Here is a 22008-nt window from a genome sequence, read left to right as displayed (position 1 = left end):
GCAAGGTTGTAAGATTGGGTGTTCCACTGAGCTGTGCATCTCACTCTTTGCTTCCTATCCACTTAGCTGTGTTTTGGTTTTTAAAATTATTTTCATGTTGAATTAGCTTTTAGCAACAATCCAGATGTTGCAAAAAGTGAAAGTTCTGTTGCTTACCATTTTACTACGGGGTGTTTTTGATTTCATCTTGAGTAACTATAGCTTTTATCTTGAAATACAACACCCATTAAATATTTTATATCAGTTCTGATGTAATACATTGAGGTGAACAACCTAGATACAAATAAGCTCTGAAATTTTTATCCAGTGATAGTTAATCTGTGGTGGTGATAAACCTTAATTGGCCATGTACATGGATTTATTTACAAGTTCATAAATTTTAAAACATCTAAACCTTCCTTCAATTTTAAACCCAGCCTGTCATAAATATAAATGAAAATCCTTCTTTCAAAATTGGCATGAAATGGCAAAGTAATTTTCTAAATATTTGTAATCCAGTGAACCCATGCGGCTGGTCAAGGAATTACTTACACAGAATACACACAGCTATTTGTATGGTGTCTTTCCCCAGCAGCATCTTCAGATGCCTTTGTTATGCCCTTTTGGAATGTCTGCTTGAGAAAACATTGTTTTCATTGTTCACTCTTTTCAAGCCAGGCATCTGGATGTGCCAGAAGACAGAGCAGCTTAGTGGGGCAAAAATACAATGAATTTTATTTACTGTTTGCGTGGCAGCTGAGGAAAATGGAATTCACAGCAAAATTCCAGTGAAGGTCCAATAGCAGCAGGAGGTTGTGGAGGTGAAAACAGCAAGGAGGACAATGACAAAGAGGGAGAGAGGTTCTCAGAGCTTGTAGTTATGGTTACATGGATTTCAGATACTAATAATCTTGGTGATTTTCTTTTTTAAAATTTTACATCAACAGTATAGGGGAAAGCTTAGTTTATATTTACTTTAGGAATGGTAAAATTTCCAGAGTTGCTGACCATTTAATATAGTCATTCAAAAAATGATGATAGGAGTATCCTGCAGGTCACCTAGTGTGAACCCTTTCACTTTCTTATTCTTGTTAGGATTTTGTGCAGATATTTTCTATTGTTAGAACAACATCCTAAAATCATTAAAGAGAATTTAAAACCTCCCCACTAACAGATCGTCTCACAGTGTCTGGCTTCATTGTCTTACTTGCTGGCTTCTTGCTTTCTTCTGGTGTTTGCTTATGTACGTATGTGGTTTTATGTCATCGTCAACTATGTATGTGTACAGGTTTGCATACATGTGAGTTGAGCCAGAACATTGAAATTATCTTTCTAAATAAATTATAACTTGGAAATTTTTATAATTCATTTGGAACCTTTGCTATTTACCTAAAATATAGATACAGTGTATCTACTGCATCACATAGTAGGTACTTAGTACATTTTAAATTGAATCACAGTAGGTTTTCCTCTCTACTAACCACCCCTCTTCCAGTTTTAAATGACATTGGTACTGTTTCTTATGAAGAGCTAAATTTGTGTATATGAGAGTAGGAAAAATAAGAGAAATAGAAATGTTGATACAGTACACATATGTACATATTACTCCATGTTATGTATTCTTTATATGACCTACAGTAAGAATTAGCCCTTAATATTAAAAAGAAAAATGTAGATTCAAGTGAGATTTGCCTAAGGTTTCAACTATTAATAAAATTGAACTGTTTTTCCTGTGGTTAATTCCCATCAGCCTTTGAACCAAGCCCTTGCTTAAAGAAGTCAATAGTATGGATAGAGTGGAGTTTATCGTCAAGTCCTTTCGCAAATGAGACAGCAAATTAAAAATCAATTATATGTACAGAAAAATTGGTGTAAGGCAATCAGTGCTGTCAATTAGTTTGCAGAAAGATTCTGCTGTTTCATAAGCTATAAAGAGAAATGTGTTTTAAAAATCCCTTAGTAAATGAAATAGGACAAGCATTTTATTAGAAGGGAAGAGGTATTTCAAAAATTTATTTCAGTAGTTCTTGTCAGTAGAAGTTGCCTCTGGGATAAATGTACGAATTCAGCTGTGACCTTTCCATTCACATACATGGCTTTACTACTTTCTAGGCTTCCTCGTTATGCTGTGGTCAAAGAAGTTAGTATGCCCATTTTTCTCTTTGTGTTTAACAAGATTTTCTTTTCTTATTTTCTTTAACCAGTACTTTTTTTTAAGTTCATCATCCCCAGTTCTACTTTTAGATAAAAAAATGAAAGCCAGCATACCTTGTGCTGTTCTTTAGGGCTGTGTGTGTGTGTGTACATCTGTATTTAAGCATTAGGGCTATACAGAGACCTGGAAAGTAACTCCACAATGAATACAAGCACACCTTAAATTATTCTGGCTGCTTGGGATAATCTTTTTAAATTGAAGAGTGCTTTTGATGGTATATTTTTCATTTTTGCTGGGGGGTGGGGAGTAATGGTGGAGTCTTCAGCTTGAAAGATTAATAAATACTACAGCAGTGGGTTATTGAAGCCATGTTTCCATCTCATTTCCAAGGGCATGTAAAGAATGGAGATAGCATACACTTTCAGCCACTCTCTATCATCTTTCTCTGTTCATTTAAAAAATGAGAACAAGGCACAAGGGGACTTGAGAGATTGCATTTGTTCTCCCATAGACATAGAGGTTATTTTATATATGAAGAGGATGGAAAACCCTTTCCTTGTGCAGTTTCTTAGCAACAGAATTGGAGTCAATTTTAATGTGTGTGCTTAGAACATTCTATGTAGAGTGACATTGGAGCCTTACATTTTCATAAAACATATTACACTGCTAACTGGAATTGAGGGTTGGGAGAAGGAAATAGGACGTGAAAAATGAGAACCCTTCCATGAGAGGAAGTCATTCATTTAGAGCTGCCTCCTCACTCCTGGCATACTTCTGTCTTAAACCTAAAGTCTCTCTTAGGCTGGGCACGGAGGCTCATGCTTGTAATCCCAGCACTTTGGGAGGCTGAGGTGGGCAGATCACCTGAGGTCAGGAGCTCGAGACCACCCTGGCCAACATAACAAAACACCATCGCTACTAAAAATACAAAAATAAGCCAGGCGTGGTGGCGTGCACCTGTAATTCTAGCTACTTGGGAGGCTGAGGCAGTTGAATTGCTTGAGCCCAGAGACTGAGGATGCAGTGAGCTGAGATTGTGCCACTGTACTCCAGCCTGGGCGACACAGCAAGACTCTGTCTCAAACAAACAAACAAACAAATAAATAAATAAATAAATAAAGTCTCCTTTAGGTGGAAGTAGTAATGGCCTTGGTAGCCCCCAGTTGCCACCTTCACTAGAGTGCCAGCCTGTTTTGTATCTTCCCTGGGAATATTTTGTTGTTATTCTTTTCCTTACACCCTGCATGCAACTAACTGACACTTAGATTTGATGTTGTTTTTGCACTTGCTTTAAAACATATTTCCAAAGTATCTTTATATAGGTGAATTCTAGTGTGTTTTCCACATTTATAAGACAATGTACTGAGCTGTCAGGAAGCAGAATGTGTTTGGTGGTTATAAGGGGAGAAAGACAATGCCTGATATTGGCCTCAGCCCCTGAGCGTGAGGGCCCAGGGTCTGTCTCTCTGTCTGTGTTCCTTGCGTTTGAGGTCAGTTTGGCAGAGGGCAAGCCGGCCTGCCAACTTCCTGTGATTGTTGACTCTGTGTGAACAGGAAGATAGAATGATCCCTTCCTACTTACCAAGTTTCTTATTCCGTTCTGAGTTTAGATCACTAGTTGAAATTCATTCATTCATTCATTCCGGAAATATTGATAGAGTACTGACACTCTGCCAGGTGACACCAGAGTGAACAAAACAGACAAAAATCTCTGCCTTCTTGGAGCTGAGATTGTAGTGGGGAAGGAGGCTAGATTAAAACCGTCTTGCTAAGTGACATATACAGTGTGTTAGTCCTGAAAAGATTGAAAACAGGAAAGCAATATGAAATAACGGGTAGAGGGGTTGAACTTTTACTTAAGATAGCTACGGAGAGTTCACCTTTGAGTAAATACCTTAAAAAAAAGTGAGGAAGCTAGCCTTGCATATATACAGAGGAAGAGAATTCTGGGCCAAGGAAACTGAGTGCAAAGGCCCTGAGGTGGGAGCATGCCTGGGAAAAAGCAAAGCTGCCCGGAATGGATGGAGAAGATGAAGTCGGAAGACCACGAGGATCTGAGACCAGAGTTGTTCGCTCCTATTTTGTGCCTCACAGTTGAGTTACATTATCAGACTCATGAGGAAGTCTTGAGGGCTGTTCTGTTTTCTCCCAATGGAGTGTCTCCCATAACAGTGATTTTATGGCTTCAGTTATGTAGGACTCTGAGTCACGCATTCCTCTGGCTTCTGCAGCAGCTCATTGTGTCAAGATTGAAGTGTTTTTGTTTTCTGACTGGTTTAGACAGTATTTACTACATATGTTTACTATAAATTCAGCATTTGTGAGAGGAGTTATTTTTCCTGAGTAGGAGCAAGAAAATACCTGGAAAGAAGTGTGCCTGCTGTACCTCTATCTTGGAGTAGTCATTATTCTTGTCATCAGCATGTCCTAACAAATTCTAATTCAGGAAGTGAAGACTGTGGAAAACTTGAAACTGTAGATATCATGCTGTGAATGATACATCGAATGAAAAGAGAGTCTTCTAAAAAATCTTTCTTTCTTGAGTCAAATCCCCTGGCTTTGAGACTTAGCTCAGGGGAGAGTCCCTCTGATAGTGCTGTTTGACAAAACAGGCCAGCTTCCCTTGTTGGCCATCATTCGCTTGCTCTGGGCCTGTGGTGATTATTCTTAATGTCTGGAGGATGGATGCCATGTGCACTGACTGACTAGAATGCTGGGCCAAGCTTAGTGTTCCTTAGTAGTGTTCTGATCTTCGTCTTTCTCCAACACTCGTTCTCATGAGAGGTTAGGATGTTCATGAGGCACTTTAGAATGAGGAGTGGCCCGTGACTAATGAAGGCCTGGATGTCACTGCGTTTTGTAGGGCCTGCTGCACCAGGTTGGGATGGCAAATTCATTTGGGTGCCTCCACACTGAACTAGGAAGTCTTCAGGGCAGGGTTTTAGTTTAATTCTTTTTGTAGTCACAGAACCTGGCCCAGCACATGGAGCAGGATTGATCATCAGAAAATACCATTTGAGTGGGTGGAACAGAAAAACCTCAGATCGCTTCAGTGGAGTGACCTCTTTGGCAGAGCTCCTGAGCTGCCAGAGTCTAGAGAGGCTTCTCCTTTGACCAGCATAGGACCAGTGCATGCCCTGGGCACCACAAGAACTAATTAACTGGATTTATCCCTGTTCTTTTTGTCTCAGTAGCTTCCTTTGGAAGGAGCAACCAACTCCTTCCAGTTTGTGGTTTTATTTTCTAAATTCCAATTTTAAAAACTCATTCATTGCCAAACATCACCTGATGTGTACTGATGATACGTGTGGTTGAGATGTTCTACTATGGGAGAATGAGTGATGGAGGGAGAAGGAAAGAGCTCAGTGGGCAGCACAGGTCAATCTGACTGCTCCAACATACCTTCCCATACAAACTAGCACTGTTTCTGGTTCGGGAGTCATGGTCCCTCGTGATCTTGCCACTGCACTCCAGCCTGGGTGACAGTACGAGACCCTGTCTCTAAAAAATAAAAAAAATAAAAAAAAAAAAGGAATCATGCTACTAAGAACACCAGCAAGATTGTTATTCTGAAAATAGGATAATGCACAGAGGCACCCTGAACAGCTTTGCCACCACTGCCCTGTGTCCCTCCTGGCTCTGCTCTCTGAGGGCTGCTGAAGTCCTAGCACCAGAGCTCTCTGGGGAAGGCCCAGTTACCTCCTGAAGAAGGTAAGCCAGGCTCTTCACTTTCCTACATGGAAAACTCATTTTTTGGGGTGGGTTGGTGGACAAAAGCAGGAAGAGGGCCTGGTGGTTTGTGGAGAGAAAACTGGCCTGAGAGTCAGAGGTGTGAGTATCAGTCCTCCGATTGGCAGCCACCTTGGTAGCCTCAAGGAAGTAGGGTCTCCTCAACCCCCTTCTTGAGTCTTAGGTGTTTTTTGTTTTGTTTTGAGACAGAATTTTGCTCTGTTGCCCAGGCTGGTCTTGACCTCCTGACCTCAGGTGATAGGTGAACTGCCTGCCTCAGCCTCCCAAAGTGCTGGCGTTACAGGCGTAAGCCACCACACCTGTCAAGTCTTAAGTCTTTGTATCAAAGAAATAATAAGAAAAGGAGAAGGAAAGGGGAGGGGAAAAATTCTGAGGTGCTGGCAACTGTGTTTGACAGGAAGTGAGGATTGAGCCTATCTTGGTCTGCTGCCTGCCCTATCCTTTCACTTCCAGGTGAGAAATTGGCCACATCCTTTATCTAAAGCTAACTGTCATTCCTATTTAAGAAATTTGAAAACACACATGCACACATGCATGAGTACGCGCGCGCGCGCACGCACACACACACGCACACACACGCGCGCGCACACACACACACACACACACACACACACACACCCCAGTGTGTGTGTCCTTTTATTACCGAAAGTTCTTGGGATCTCCCTTGCAGCTGATTTGTAAGTTTTGATCATACTTTTAGTTTTCTAATTTTCGCCATTGGCAGCAATAAAACCAAATCTGGTAGGCTACAGAGACACAGGCTAATGAGTACCATAGACCACACCAGAGTGGGAGGAAGGATGGCCCATCACCGCAGCGATGCTCTGTGCTCTTTCATCCCTTGTCTTCCTCTCAACAGCAGCTTGGAGTCTTCTCTGGGAACCACTGTATAATATTAAAATCTGTGGAAGTGTCACACATTTGCTAATAAGCTGCTTTCCAAACAGACATAGTCTATGCTAAATATTAGTCATTTTCTTTTTTCAGATAGGGCCTTTAATTAATTAGGGTGACAGAGCTAAGTAAGTTTGATTATCCATTTTTCAAAGAGAATTTTAGAAAATGAATTTAAAAAGGTTTTTTCTTTTTCTTTCTTTCTTTTTTTTTTTTTGAGGCAGGGTCTTGCCCTGTCACCCAGGCTGTAGTGCACTGGTATGCTCTTGGCTCACTGCAACCTCTGCCTCCTGAGTTCAGGTGATCCTTCCACCTCATCCTCCCTAGTGGCTGGGACTACAGGCACGCGCCACAATGCCTGGCTAATTTTTGTATTTTTAGTAGAGACAGGGTTTCAACATTTTGGCCAGGCTGGTCTTGAATTCCTGACCTCAGGTGATCTGCCCACCTTGGCCTCCCAAAGTGCTGGGATTACAGGTGTGAGCCGCCACACCTGGCCTAACAAGGTCTTGATAAGCAAAGGTTTGGGAAACTGGTTGGTCTGGAGCAAAAACTCATCTAATATTATTAAAGAGGTAGAGGAGCTTTGCTTAGAGAAGACCTGGAACTCTGATCTGTGGTGACCACTCCCATGTTGAGAGTCTTTTTTTTTTTTTTTTTTTTTTTTGAGACAGAGTTTCACTCTTGTTACCCAGGCTGGAGTGCAATGGCGCGATCTCGGCTCACCACAACCTCCGCCTCCTAGGTTCAGGCAATTCTCCTGCCTCAGCCTCCTGAGTAGCTGGGATTACAGGCACGCGCCACCATGCTCAGCTAATTTTTTGTAGTTTTAGTAGAGACGGGGTTTCACCGTGTTGACCAGAATGGTCTCGATCTCTTGACCTCGTGATCCACCCGCCTCGGCCTCCCAAAGTGCTGGGATTACAGGTGCGAGCCACCGCGCCCGGCCCTGAGAGTCTTGATTTCATCAGGCAGAGCTGTTCCAAATTCTCAAGCAGCTTAAAGAGTAGGGTGGACTCTGGATTTTTGGGATCCTACTACTCAGTCCAGTCCATGGAAATGAAGTTCTCCAGTCCTTTAGCAATAACAAAAGTAGAAAATTATTTTCAGATCATCCTTTGAGACAGCCCAACTTCTTTGTCAGCTTCGTAGTCACTTTCCAAGTTTATGACTCCAGAGCAATCTGACCTTGGTAGCTTGTCTCCCTCATTAAATTCTCTGACTTCATAATCAGCTCACATTCCCTTCCCCTGTCTCTCCCTCTCTTTTTAAATCTCTGTAAAACATTCAAGTGATCCACGTAGATTTATCTTGCTTTTAGGCCACACTCTGAGTTGCGTGATCCGGTTGCTCACACATTTGGAGGAGTCCATGAGCATCACACCATGTACTCTCCACTGGTTTGAAATCATTGTGGTCACTTGGGCATTCCATTGTTATGAAGATTGACGTGTGTAAGGGTACACTCTACTGAGCCTGAGTATCTTCGCAGAAGGGGTGGTGGATTCTTGAAGATGAAGAGCAAACATTTCTGTCAGTTTCTGGATAATAACTTTAAATTTACCTTAGGAATTATAAATGGAAAAAGAAAAATCTTTATTTTTCACCTTATACTGAATTTAATTCCCCTGCATGCCCATACCTACTCTGTGTGTAGGGCTCTGCTGGAAGTTTGAGACCTTTTTGTCCACTGTTTGCTCTCATAATTCTTCCTCTAGTTGAATATTTTGTTCCTACCATTGTTAGTTTCTTCTTCTGTTATTCAAGTGACCTTTTTTTTGGCTTAGCTTTTTTGAAACAAGACTTACAAAAAACATTATTGATTCCTGTGTACAAAAGGAACAGAACATATCACTGACTTTAAACAAACTGCATTTGTTCTTTCACTGCTATGATCTCTGCAGGAGCTACCACCAACCTTGGTAATTACTTGGCAGTGTGGCCAGCGACTTGCCATCCCACTGTGGTATCCTTGACTGATTTTGGTAGTTGAGTGTAAGTGAGTGCTTGAGTTGGACTTAATCACCACAGAATCTAGAGAGGGGACAGCAGCCACACAATTGGAAACTTGTTTTGAGTGCCTCTTTTGCTTCAGATGGTGTGCTAGGGCTCACAGGGACTGCAGAGGCAAGCAGCTGCACCTTGCTCTTGGACAGGGAGATCAGGAAGAGTGCTGCAGAGGAGGCTTGAGAGGACCTTGAAGGATGGATAGGAGTTCACTGGGCAGAGGTTAATGGGAGAACAAGGGCTAAAAGAATTTGAGTGGTTGGTTAGTAGCAAGTTGCCCAGTTTGGATGAAGCTTATGGGTGGGGGAGGGTGTGAGGTAACTAATTCAGAGCCTCCCACTTTTGACTGATAAGTTTATGTTTAATTCAAGAGGAAACGAGGAAAAATTATATATTTTCGAATGTGGGGAAGGATGGGACTGGAGCTACCTTAGAAGATCAATCTGGCAGTAGCATGGAAGAGTAGAGGTGGGCTGAGGACTTCTTGTGAGCTTGTCTGCACGTTAGAGTCATCGGGAGAGCTTGAAAATGCCCCGTTGCTGGTCTGTACCCCAGCTAGTCAGAGCAGAATCCCTGGGGTGGGCCATAGGCATCCATATTCTAGGCCCTGAGAACCACTGGACTGGGTCAGGACTGTGCTCCTAGTGAGAGATGCCAAGAGCTGTCAGTTTACAGCAGCACTTCACAATGTTAGGTGCACGCTAGACTCACATGAGGAACTTTAGACACACAGAGCAGTAACTTGGGTCCGATTTAATTCATCTGGGGTACAGCCAGGATGTTGGGACACTAATATGCAGTCAAAGTAGGTGGAAGATTAGGCTAGAAAATTGGTGGGAGGTCAGGATGTTGAGGCAATGAGTGGTTTTTTGTTTGTTTGTTTATTTTTTGAGATGGCGTTTCACTCTGTCACCCAGGCTGGAGTGCAGTGGTGCGAGCTCAGTTCACTTCAAACTCTGCCTCCCAGGTTTAAGCGATTCCCTGCCTCAGCCTCTCGAGTAGCTGGGATTACAGGTGCGTGCCACCACACCCAGCTAATTTTTGTATTTTTAGTAGAGACAGGGTTTCACTATCTTGGCTAGGCTGGTCTTGAACTCCTGACTCCAAGTGATCCACCCACCTCAGCCTCCCAAAGTGCTGGGAATACAGGCCTGAGCCATTGCGCCCAGCCGAGGCAATGAGTATTGACTGTATTGTTGAGATAATGAATAGCTAAGTCCTAGGCTGCATATCGAACAATGAGAAACCGGTGCAGAGATGGTAGGGGAGTTGAGGAAACAATCAAAAAGAGGGATGTTGTGGGGGTCATGGAGGCTGTGCAGTAAATAGGGAAAATCTGTAGTTTCACATCTTAGACATGGCTATCGGTAGATGGCTAGGTTGGAATAATGAACACTAAGCATTGGTGGACACAGAATGTTAGATCTGTGATCTATGTTTCCCACATTCCTGAGAGTGCTATTGAAAGGTAGGATGGAGGAAGAGACTTAGCTAGCTGGGAAGAGACTTCTTTGCAGGTCTCAGAATAAGGTGCAGATGGGTTTGGCAAGTGGTTGACACTGTGATGGGGGAACCCGGATGGGCGTGGTTGATGAGATGGTGAGACAGCATTGCTACTGTTGACAAAACTGAACTTCTGGCCCTGTAACTGGAGGGGTTAAAAGGAATGCTCTCTGGATATGAATGTGAGAAAGCTGCAGCAGGGCTCGGGGGTTGGGGTATGAGGTCATTAGAACTGCATGTGAGAGGACAGTAGGTATCTAGGGGACATCATGTGAGGCATCAGTTGGGATTTGCTAGGGTGAGCATCTGGTCCAAAGGACATCTAGTCTGGACTGGGCTGGGAATACAGGAAGGGCTGGAGAGGAAGGAAGTATGTGCTGTGCCTATCATTTACTTCTGCATGGAGAGGGAAGTGAGCATTGCCTCCACATGCAGCTCTGCTGGGTGCTGTGCTTCTTGGTGGCTTCCCATTTCTTGGAGCTCCTGGCTCCTCATTGGGGTCACTAAATCGTTAACTGCTAAATGGAGCCAAAGTCCATTAACATGGAGAAGTTGAAGGTGGAGGAAAGGTACAAGGAGACAGAGGTTTGTGAATGGAACAATATGTAGAACTAAAATCGCAGATTTGAGTGTTGGCTGTAGAATATATTCCTGCTGTTTGTTCCTCAATCACTCAACAAACAATGAGTACGGACTGTGTACAAGGCATCTTCTCAACTGTGGGGATAGAAATAACCATTTATGTACTGTTCTCGTGGGATTTGCATTCTGCTAGGGACCATAGACAAATAAGCAAATTAACTTAAATCAGATGAATTCAGGTAGATGTCATGAGGAAGATAAATTAGTTTTGCTACACACAGACTGCGTAGGGTAAAGGTTGTAGAGCTATAAAGGTACCTCCTTTGGGGTAGAAGCAGCTTCTCACGCCATGTTACTGTTCCCTCTTAAGTAATTCTGGGTAAATGACACCACTGATCATTCATGTCAGTCAAGAGTGATCTATGTTTTTTAGGCCCCGGGTGGTGGCTCACAACTGTAATCCCAGCACTTTGGGAGGCCGAGGCAGGTGGATCACGAGGTCAGGAGTTCAAGACCAGCCTGGCCAAGATGGTGAAACCCTGTCTCTACTAAGAAGAAATACAAAAATTAGCCGGGTGTGGTGGTGGGCACCTATAATCCCAGCTACTCGGGAGGCTGAGGCAGAGAATTACTTGAACCTGGGAGGTGGAGGTTGCAGTGAGCAGAGATCGAGCCGCTGCAGTCTGGCCTGGGTGACAGAGTGAGACTCCATCTAATAAAGAAATAAATAAATAAATTCATTAATTGGAATAAAATAAAGAGTGATTATGTTTTTCTAGTAATTCAGATTACTTCAACCAATAATCTTTTTGGTCATGTCTCACAATTGCCTATAAACTGCGCATTATTAGAACCAGCTAAATAAATGTCTTTAGGACTCAATAACTTTCTCTTTTTTTTTTTTTTTTTTTTTTTGAAGACGGGGTTTCGTCTTTGTTACCCAGGGGTGCAATGGCGCGATCTCGGCTCACCGCAACCTCCGCCTCCGGGGTTCAGGCAATTCTCCTGCCCCAGCCTCCTGAGTCGCTGGGATTACAGGCACACGCCACCATGCCCAGCTAAATTTTTGTATTTTTAGTAGAGACGGGGTTTCACCATGTTGACCAGGATGGTCTCGATCTCTTGACCTCGTGATCCATCCGCCTCGGCCTCCCACAGTGCTGGGATTACAGGCTTGAGCCACCGCGCCTGGCAGGACTCAATAACTTTCAAGAGTTTAGAACAGATTAAATTTAGCTGAAAGGAAAGATAGGATCTCTACCATGGAAGTGAAATCACGTAGTTGTATTTGACGGAGCAATCTGTGCATTTTTTATACCTAGCATGAAGGACACGATAATGGAATATTTAAAAATTCTAACTGGATTCTTTCAAGTTTTTTCTTGACATTTTGGATTGGGGAAAAGATTAGAAGAGAAGGGTCTGGTTCTTGTTAAAACATTTGTTGATAGTCTTATGTCAGCTTCAGATGAATACTCCCCATGGTGAGGAGAGAGAGAACAGGGAGAATTTGGAACTGAACCCAAAATGGGGCTCTGTATAGCTGACGGAGTTCCCTTTAAATGTCACTGTTGTTTTGTTTTCTTTGATGCTTCCTCAGTGTAATATATTTTATCGAAACAGGCCGAAGGGCCTAAGACAAACAAACAAAAGACACGAAGGAGCTTGATGTGTGGATAATTCATTTCCTCTTCGTAAGGAACATTTCTTTGATCCTTTATTAGGCCACAAAATGTTTCTGTCTGCCATTAGCCATTCTTGACTGTGTTGAGAGACCCCGCCAATCCCAGCCGGCCTGGAGTCAGAGCAGCCTGATCTTCTGCCAGCCTGAGAAGAAGGCTGTAAAGGCTGATCTCGTGACTCAGGGCTGTCCCCACGTTAACTGAGCAAAAGAGCTGCAGTGCTGCCGTGTGAGGTTTCGTGCGTGAGGTTTCCTGTGTGAGTGGTACTGACATCGTGTCCGGTTATTCTTCAGTTTGTGATTTTTTTCAAAAAACAAGAAACTCTGGTTCTTCCTCCTTCTCTCCGCCCCCACTGCCCCCAGGTGGAGCCTTGCTCTGTTGCCGACACTGGAGTATGGTGGCACGATCTCAGCTCACTGCAACCTCTGCCTCCCAGGTTCAGGTGATTCTGCTGCCTCAGCCTAGCAAGTAGCTGGGACTATAGGCACTGCATGTTACCACGCCTGGCTAATTTTTTATATTAGTAGAGACGGGGTTTCACTGTGTTAGCCAGGATGGTCTCTATCTCCTGACCTAGTGATCCACCCACCTTGGCCTCCAAAAGTGCTTTGATTACAGGCATGAGCCACTGCGCCTGGCCTTTTTTTTTTTTTTTTTTTTTAATACCCTTCCCTCACTTCTACTTCTTTCAGATAACTCTTCTTCTATCTGTGGCAAACTCACCCAATAGTAATTACTTTCTTTAGCATATTTATGCTGAGAAGACAAAAGCATTGGTAAACCCACTTTCTGGTTGAATCTGTGCCTTGGACCAGTTGCTGTACCCTGGGAAAGTCATTGGTCCTCTCTCTAATAAATGAGAGTATTAATTAAGTATCAGTATCTGGGCCCCTTCTGGCTCTGAAAGGCCCAGATACTGATAATAGGAAATGTCATCGAAGAAACATTTATTAAACACCTCTCATGGGCAGAGGCCTCCAATGGCCCTGTACAGGAACCCCCCACCTCAAGGTGGTGATGTTCTAATGGCAGTGGTGGACTTGGATGCCCAGAACATAGTGCTAGGTAGAATTGGGAAGTTCTATGGGGCACACAGAAAGGTGGAAGCACAGAGGATGATCGTGTGACCTAGGCATGAGATAGAAAGGAAATTTGTTGAGAGCTGCAGTAGTGGTTAGTTGACTACTCAGGAATCCAAGTCAGATCATCCCACCCAATAGCAACTCTCCAGATAGCAGAACTATCCTGTGAGGAGACACAGAAAGTGTAGGATGTGTTTGGAGAAGCAGGCAGGGCCTGGCTCGAGTTGGATCTGGAGCTGGGGTGGCAGACACAGGCAAGTGCCACACGCTCACTTTTCTGTGTCCATTGCACACACAGTTAACACGGCACAGCCTCCTCTGGAGCTGAACTGAAACCTCAGAATCCACATGCTTGGTAGATTTTACGTCTGTGTAAAAGTGGGGTTCCTGCCCCAGGTGGGTGATTATGGGAGACGATTGTGTCTCTCTCTTCTCCTGCACTTGGTTCATAACCGAGATCACCTCTATAATTTCCTGCTCATGAAGATTATTCTCTTCAGCCACTTGGTGTCAAGGCTGGCCCCTCTACATGTGTAGATGACAACTAAAAAATAAAATTAATAAGTGAAAAGGAGTCCAGATGCTTGGGTGTGGTGTGGGCATGTGAGTCCAGGCTGAAGTGACAGAATGGAAGGTGCTAAGTACTTTAATTGGCATGCTGAGGAGTTTGTGCTCTTTACTATCCTTGAACAGAGCCATAGGCAGCTTTGGAATTCACATAAAGAGAAGTCTGTACCTTGGTGAACAGCAGTTACATACTACAGGGTCTTCCATGGTGCAGCCTGTCTTGGTTCAAGAAAGTGTTTTCAGTGACCCTAGTTTGGTTCTGTTAGGTCAAACCAGACTAAACATAGCTGAGATGTGGAAGCATGCTTGGTACCCCAAAGAATTCCTGGGTCTTCCTTTAGGTAGATAGGAAGTTAAAAAAGTTTTTTTTTTATCCCTATGAAGCCCCTAAAAGGATTTTGCATTAAACCACATACCCTGTCCCAAATTTAAATTGACATGTTTTTTATCATAAGGATGTAACTTCTAACATTACAAACATTGACATTTAAAAATAAAATTGTCACATCACTTTTTTAAATATTAAAATTTTTATGGATTTTAAATACCATAGTGATTTATACTCATTATCATCTTTTTTTTTAAAAAAAATAAAGACGTTTAACTGACTCACGGTTCTATAGGTTCTACAAGCATGACACCAACATCTGTGAAGCTTCTGGGGAGGCCTCAGGGAGCTTTTACTTACGGTGGAAAGCAAAGCGGGAACACCACGTCACTTGGTGGAAAAGGAGCAAGGGGGTAGGGCTGCCACACACTTTTAAACAACCAGATCTTGCAAGAACTCACTCAGCTGTTGCAACGACAGCACCCAGAGGATGGCGCTTAAACCATTCATGAGAAATCCACCCACATGATCCAGTCACCTCCCACCAGGCCTTGTCTCCAACATTGAGGATTACATTTCAACATGGGATTTGGGAGGGGACAGATAAACTATATAATTCCATTCCTGGCTTCCCGCAAACCTCATGCCCTTTTCACGTTACAAATTACAATGATCTCTTATCAGTAGTCCCCCAGAGTGTCACCGCATTCCTCAAAGGCTAAGGCTCATCGGGACAAGGCAAGTCCCTTCCACCTGTGAGCCTGTGAAATCAAAAACAAGTTACTTACTTCCAAGATACAATGGGGGTATAGGCATTGGATAAACTTTCCTATTCCAAAAGGTAGAAATCAGCCAAAAGAAGGGGGCATTGAGCCCTATGCAAGTCTTGAAGCCAGCAGGGCAGTGACTAAATCTTAAACCTCCAGAATAGTCCTTGACTCCATTTGCCACATCCTGGGTGCACTGATGAGGGGTGGGCTCCCAAGGCCTTGGGCAGTTCCACCCTGCAGGGTTCAGCAAATTGGAGTTGAGTGCCTGCAGCTTTTCCAGGCATACAGTGCAAGCTGCTGATAGATCTACCATTCTTGGGTCTGGAAGACAATGGCCCCTTCCCACAGCTCCACTAGGCAGTGCCCCAGTGGGGACTCTGTATGGGCCCTCCAATCTCACATTTCCCCTCCACACTGCCCTAGTAGAGTATCTGTGTGAGGGCTCCATCCCTGCAGCAGGAAAGTTCCAAACTTTCCCTCATCTTCCTGTCTTCTTCTGAGCCCTCCAGACTCTTCTAACATCTGCCCATTACCCCATTGCAAAGCTGCTTCCACATTTTCAGGTATCTTTATAGCAATACCCCACTCCTGGCACCAGTTTTCCATATTAGGTCATTCTTGCATTGCTATAAAGAAACACCAGAGATTGGGTAGTTTATAAAGAAAAGAAGTTTAACTGGCCCACAGTTCTGCAGGCTGTACAAGCACGGTCCTGGCATCTGTGTAGCTTCTTGGGAGCCCTCAGAGAGCTTTTACTTATGGTAGAAGATGAAGTAGGAGCAGGCATATCACATGACAAAAGCAGGAGCAAGAACTAGCATCTAATTTTAAAATACGTGAGTAAGCTGTTTTTTTTTTTTTTTTTTTTTTTTTTTTTAGACAGAGCCTTGCTCTGTTGCCTGGGCTGGACTACAGTGGCACCATCTTAGCTCCCTGCAACCTCAGTCTTCTGGGTTCAAGGGATTCTTCTGCCTCAGCCTCCTGAGTAGCTGGGATTACAGGTGTGCACCACCATGACTGGCTAATGTTTGTATTTTTAGTAGAAATGGGGTTTCACCATGTTGGCCAGGCTGGTCTTGAACTCTTGACCTCAGGTGATCCACCTGCCTCGGCCTCCCGTGGTGCTGGGATTACAGGCGTGAGCCACCACACCCAGCCAGCTTCTTTTTAAAAGCAGTTCAGTATTACATCTTATCCTTTCCCCCTTTAATTTTTGTTTCCATTCTACTTCTCCAAGAACTTTATACTAAGGTGATGCATTTTATGCTTGAAAGTCTAGTGTCAGATTGACCTTTAGTACTTCCCTGCAACAAAAACTATGTGTATTGAAATCTATGAACATATTGTTATTTCCTTGAATAATAAAGCTCTAAGTGCTAGAAAAGTTTTTTTCAAGTTATAATTATTACTAGAGCATAGTTAATGAAAATAAAATATTGTAAATGTTGATATAATTTTAATTTTAGCTTAGTATTTATTGGAAATAGGTTAGATGGGGTTTTTAAAACACATTAGTGCCCACAAACCTTGTTTACATGAGTAAGTAGCTGGGAATGATAGTTTTGTTACAGTATCACTCAGTTATTTGAACTCTTTCCATAATAATGCCAAAAGTATAATTTGTCATCAGACGTGATTTTCCTTAATCAGATGACACTAAAGCAGAGAATCAGAAAGTTTCTGACTTACGGAGTCTTTCTTATCCTGACCTCAGAGCTCGGCACTGTGCCAGCACTAGTGTCAGTGTTTTAAGTTGTCCCCTTGTTTGGTGCCCCTGGGGCAGTGCTGCCGAGTAGCCTTCCAGGTGGGAGTGAAGGATTGGGGGCCGCCTTCGTGAAGTGAGAGGGGGGCAGTGGTGGAAGTAGAAGAAGAGAGGCTGCATCCTCTCACAGGAGTGTGTGCCTTCTCAGGTTGATGAATTGTAGGAAAGAAAACATAGGAAAAAACGTCTTTTGTGTCCCATTTTGCAGATGTGGTCCTATACATCTTATATGCCAGGCCCAGTTCTGGGCTCTGGGAGAGTCAAGGAAACCCAGGCCTCTGTAGGAGCTGGGCTAGTGGTGTGGAGAGGGCTAGCTTGGGAGCTTCGGGCAGGAAGCCAGGCTACACATTGTATTGGTGATTGAATTATGAAAAACTTGCTGTCCTTGCCCTCCAGGGGGTTATCAACTGAGGTCACATGATAAAGCAAAGCAGCCCCCTGCCCCCGCCATCCCCTCCAAAAAAACCCTGCAAGAACTAAAGAACCCTCTGCTAGATCTTGTTATTTAATGTGTTCATAAAGCACTTACATTACTCTGGCATACTTTTTAAATTTTTTTTTTTCCTCAGATGACTCTCTGTTACCCAGGCTATAGTGCAGTGGCGTGATCTTGGCTCACTGCAACCAATACCTCCTGGGTTCAGGCAGTTCTCCTGCCTCAACATCTCTGAGTAGCTGGGACTACCAGTGCGCACCACCATGCCCAGCTACTTTTTAAAAAATTTTTAATAGAGATGAGGTTTCACTATGTTGGCCATGTTGGTCTCAAACTCTTGACTTCAGGTGATCTGCCTACCTCAACCTCCCAAAGTGCTGGGATTATAGGCATAAGCCACTATGCCCAGCCTTTTGTTTGTTTGTTTTTTGACGGAGTCTCGCTCTGTCACTAGGCTGGAGTGCAGTGGCGCGACCTGGGATCACTGCAACCTCTGACTCCCAGGTACAAGTGATTCTCCCTCCTCAGCCTCCCAGGTAGATGGGATTACAGGCACGTGCCACCATGCCCAGGTAATTTTTTGTATTTCTAGTAGAGACAGGGTTTCACCATGTTGGCCAGGATGGTCTCTTGATCTGTCCGCCTTGGCCTCCCAAAGTGCTGGGATTACAGGCATCAGCTGCCGTGCCTGGCCCTTTTAAAATGTTTTAATAAGCCAGGCACGGTGGCTCACGCTTGTAATCCCAGCACTTTCGGAGGCTGAGGCAGATGGATCACCTGAGTTCCGGAGTTTGAGACCAGCCTGACCAGCATAGAGAAACGCCATCTCTACTACAAATACAAAAATAGCTGGGCGTGGTGGCGCACGCCTGTAATCCCAGCTACTCAGGAGGCTGAGGCAGGAGAATCATTTGAACCCGGGAGGCGGAGTTTGCCATGAGCCAAGATGGTACCATTGCACTCTAGCCTGGGCAAAAAGAATGAAACTCCGCTCAAAAAAAAAAAAAAAAGTTTTAATAACTGGATTTCAGTTGAATAATGGTTTCCTTTGTAATCCGACGTTTTATTTCAGGCATATTTTTTTTTTTTTTTTTTTTTTTTTTTTTTTTTTGAGATGGAGTCTTACTCTGTCCCACAGGCTGGAGTGCAGTGGCACGATCTTGGCTCACAGCAACCTCTGCCTCCTGGGTTCAAGCGATTCTCCTGCCTCAGCCTCTTGAGTAGCTGGGATTACAGGCATGCGCCCCAACACCTGGCTAATTTTTGTATTTTTAGTAGAGGCAGCGTTTCACCATGTTGGTCAGGCTGGTGTCAAACGCCTGACCTCATGATTCACCTACCTCGGCCTCCCAAATGCTGGGATTACAAGTGTGAGCCACTGCACCCGGCCATAAACCTTTAGAAGGGGTTAGGCTTTTCTAGACTGCCAAAGGGTCCATGGCACAAAAGAGATGAAGGAACTGTGCACTCAGTGCTGGCCCCTTCCACATACCCCAAATAGATTCCTGAATCCCAGAGGACAGTTTCAATACAGTGGTTTCATGGAAGGACCCTGCATAGAGTTGGTGCTTGGCACAATGTTACTGGCTTGGGACAGCAACACAGGTATTTTAAATGCTGCATTAGACTCTCAGACCCATTATTGTCCCGCATTATCCTAAGGGTGCTGCTATCTCCCTTAATCCTGTTTATAGTCAAGCATCAGGGAATCCACCTGGAACCGCCAGAGGGTGTGGTTTCCAAGGGTCATGGACCTTCCTTGCTCCACCTTACCATATATGAGGGAGGAAACTTTCATTGCCTCCGGACTGTGTTTCAAAACAATGGAGAATGTTCTTGGTTTTATTACTAAGTAATCTTGACCTCTGGCTTTGTAGTTATTGTTTGGTTTGTTTCTTTAACATCTTGACATTCATTATTTTCTTCCTGGTGCTTTCTTAGGCAGTTGATTTTCTACATGCACCAGCTCCCCTGACTGGAAGCTATAGAGCTGCATTTAGATCAGGTTTCTTGCATGCTGCTGGCTTTATCTCGTTTACAGTATCACATTTCTGTTGCCATACACTGTAGAATCTGAGCCTCCCCACAGCTTTTGAACAATTAGTAATTGAACAGGAAGTGTGTTTTTATTACAGTGGCCTTTTGATTTTGATTTTACAATCATACAGTGTTTAGCAGAGAGCAGAGGTGGGCAAGTGGCTCTCTGAAACACATTTTTGACAGAGAGAAGTCTGTTGTTTCAGCCACTTGGCTATTTGTCAGTGGTTCTCAGACTTCCCCCTTGGTGTGGGTTGCCTGGCAACCTGGGGCTGGAGCAATCAAACCGTGGCCAGTGCTTCTCCAGCCTAGATTGTGAGATGATTTATTGGTGGAACTGTAAGTATAGTAAACCAAAGCCTCAGAAATGGACCCTTTTTTCTTTTTAAACCAGGAGTTTATAGAAACCATATCAAGGGGAAAAGAGAGAGAGGGAGAGTATCAGTTGGAGAGTTTGATTGCAAACATTTTAAATAATAAAATTAAGGCCTGTAATGATCTTGTTATTATCTATCCAAATATGTATAAGTTAATATTTTTACTTTGTTGAATTATTAGTTTTTTTCCCCTTAAGTATTTTACTGGAGCACTCAGCATTTTAAAAGTTCATGCTTTTGAACACGAAATTCGAGTGCTTGGGATGCCATCTTCCCATGAAAAACTCGGGCCCAGGGAGTGTTCATGGCTTGCCAGAGGTAAACTGTGAGACCTTCATAGAATCAGGCATAGAACCAGAACCCAGCTCTCCTGGCCTGTGTTACTGGTTTAACGTAGTGAGCACAAAATGCTGATTGCTTTTCTCTCTATTTTTCAAAATCAGCTAAAAAATTCAAAGACCCGTCTATATGGGAAATCCCTGTACCTTCTGCTCCGTTTTGCTGTGAATCTAAAATTGCTCTAAAAAATAAAGTTTATGAAAACATTTTGAAAATGCAGATTCTGTCTTACTATATGCTGTTGTAACAGATGTTTTAGTAGGTCTCCATCTTCATATATGTATACATCTTTTCAACTGAAAATTATCCTATATTGATTTATTTTTCCTATAGGAGTGAGATCTGGCTGGACATAGTGGCTCACGTCCATAATCCCAACTCTTTGGGAGGCTGAGGCAGCAGGATTGCTTGAAATCAAGAGTTCAAGACCAGCCTGGGCAACATAGCGAGAACCCTATCTCTACAAAAAGATATTTTCAAAATTAGCTGGGCATGGTGACACATACCTATAGTCTGACCTACTTGGGAGGCCAAGGCAAGAGGATCATTTGAGCCCAGGAGTTCTATGTTACAGAGAGCTTTGATTACACCACTGTAGCCTAGATGGCAGAGCAAGACTCTGTCTCTTAAAAATAATAATAAAATCTAACACCCCTTTTTGAGGTTTCTCCTTCATAGCATCTCAAATATCACAAATGAGGATGAAGAAGACTCTTACTTCTGGGGACATACTGTGTGGGGGTCAGGGGAGCAGAAGTCTCAGCCTGGGTTAGCAGTTAGTTGAGCATTTCTTTTTGTAAAATTTTAGAGAAATACCTTGGAACTTAAACTCACCTCTGCATGCAGGCCAGTACATCCAGCTGTGTATGTAAATGAGCTATTAGTATGTTTATATTCCTTATATATATATGCAGATCTAATGTGTTTGTGTGTGTAATTTACACACAGCTGTGTTCATGCTCCCCTATTACCAATATTTTCAGCAAGAGTGAGGTATCATGGGAGCCTTATTGTTCCAAACAAAAGCCAGCAGAAGCCAGCAGAGTAGCCTTGTGGTGGGGCCCATTACCAGCCCCTGATCTTGGGACCCTCCCTTGGGGAACTCTCTTGAAAGTGAGAGCCACCCTGCATGGAGTAGGCAGGAGACCAGAGTGCCTGTAATATGGGGAAGAAAACCAAAACAAAACAATGACTACCTGTTAGACAGGGAGCTGCATTATGACTGAGGTTTGGCTTTTATAATTGAAATGCCCCCACCACCCCCACCTTGGACTACATTTCTTAAAGGGATCATTGATTTTTCTTTCTTCTTTGAGATCATTTATTAAATAAACAGAGTCAAATTAGAAACCCAGTCCCATGTGGTGTCGTCTCGAAGGGGAAACAAAATCCAGGAGCCCCCTCCTCTGTCGGGAGCTGACGGAAGGCCCGGGTGCTCATCAGGGTCTCAGTTTCCCTTGTTTGGGAAGTGGGGCAGATCATAACAACTTTGGCATTTGGTCGAGTTCTTCTGGAAGACAGGTTTTACGTAATTTGAAATAACAGGCCGATGTGATTTTATTTTAGGAATATATGGTAACATTGCCAGTGATTCTAACAGCATAGTTATTTTGCCTCCCTAACAGAAAACTTGCAGTGCTTTGGGTGTTTCAGTGTTTTACAAAAAAAGAAGTTGAGATTATTCTAGACCTGTGCTTTCCAGTATGGTAACCACTGGTCTCTTGTGACTACCGAGCATCTGAAATGTGCTGGCCCAAG

The 22008-nt window shown here is 43.5% G+C and overlaps 1 protein-coding gene and 1 long non-coding RNA gene across 8 annotated transcripts in view; one reads left to right on the top strand and one right to left on the bottom strand.

The window, feature by feature from the left end:
• The window catches only part of RERE (arginine-glutamic acid dipeptide repeats), a 474067-nt gene that overhangs the window by 369916 nt on the left and 82143 nt on the right, over positions 1 to 22008 (top strand). The window lies entirely within an intron of this gene.
• Positions 6532 to 20241, bottom strand: LOC116566584. Its single transcript, XR_004275921.1, has 3 exons — positions 20157 to 20241; positions 18319 to 18323; positions 6532 to 6543 (listed from the first exon to the last, which is right to left on the bottom strand). It is a non-coding gene; the product is annotated as an uncharacterized LOC116566584 (long non-coding RNA).

The sequence above is a fragment of the Sapajus apella genome, unplaced genomic scaffold (genome assembly GCF_009761245.1).
Source record: "Sapajus apella isolate SASKATOON/1434 unplaced genomic scaffold, GSC_monkey_1.0 scaffold43, whole genome shotgun sequence".
Lineage (NCBI taxonomy): Eukaryota > Metazoa > Chordata > Mammalia > Primates > Cebidae > Sapajus > Sapajus apella.
This window is presented reverse-complemented; position numbering and strand designations above follow the sequence as displayed.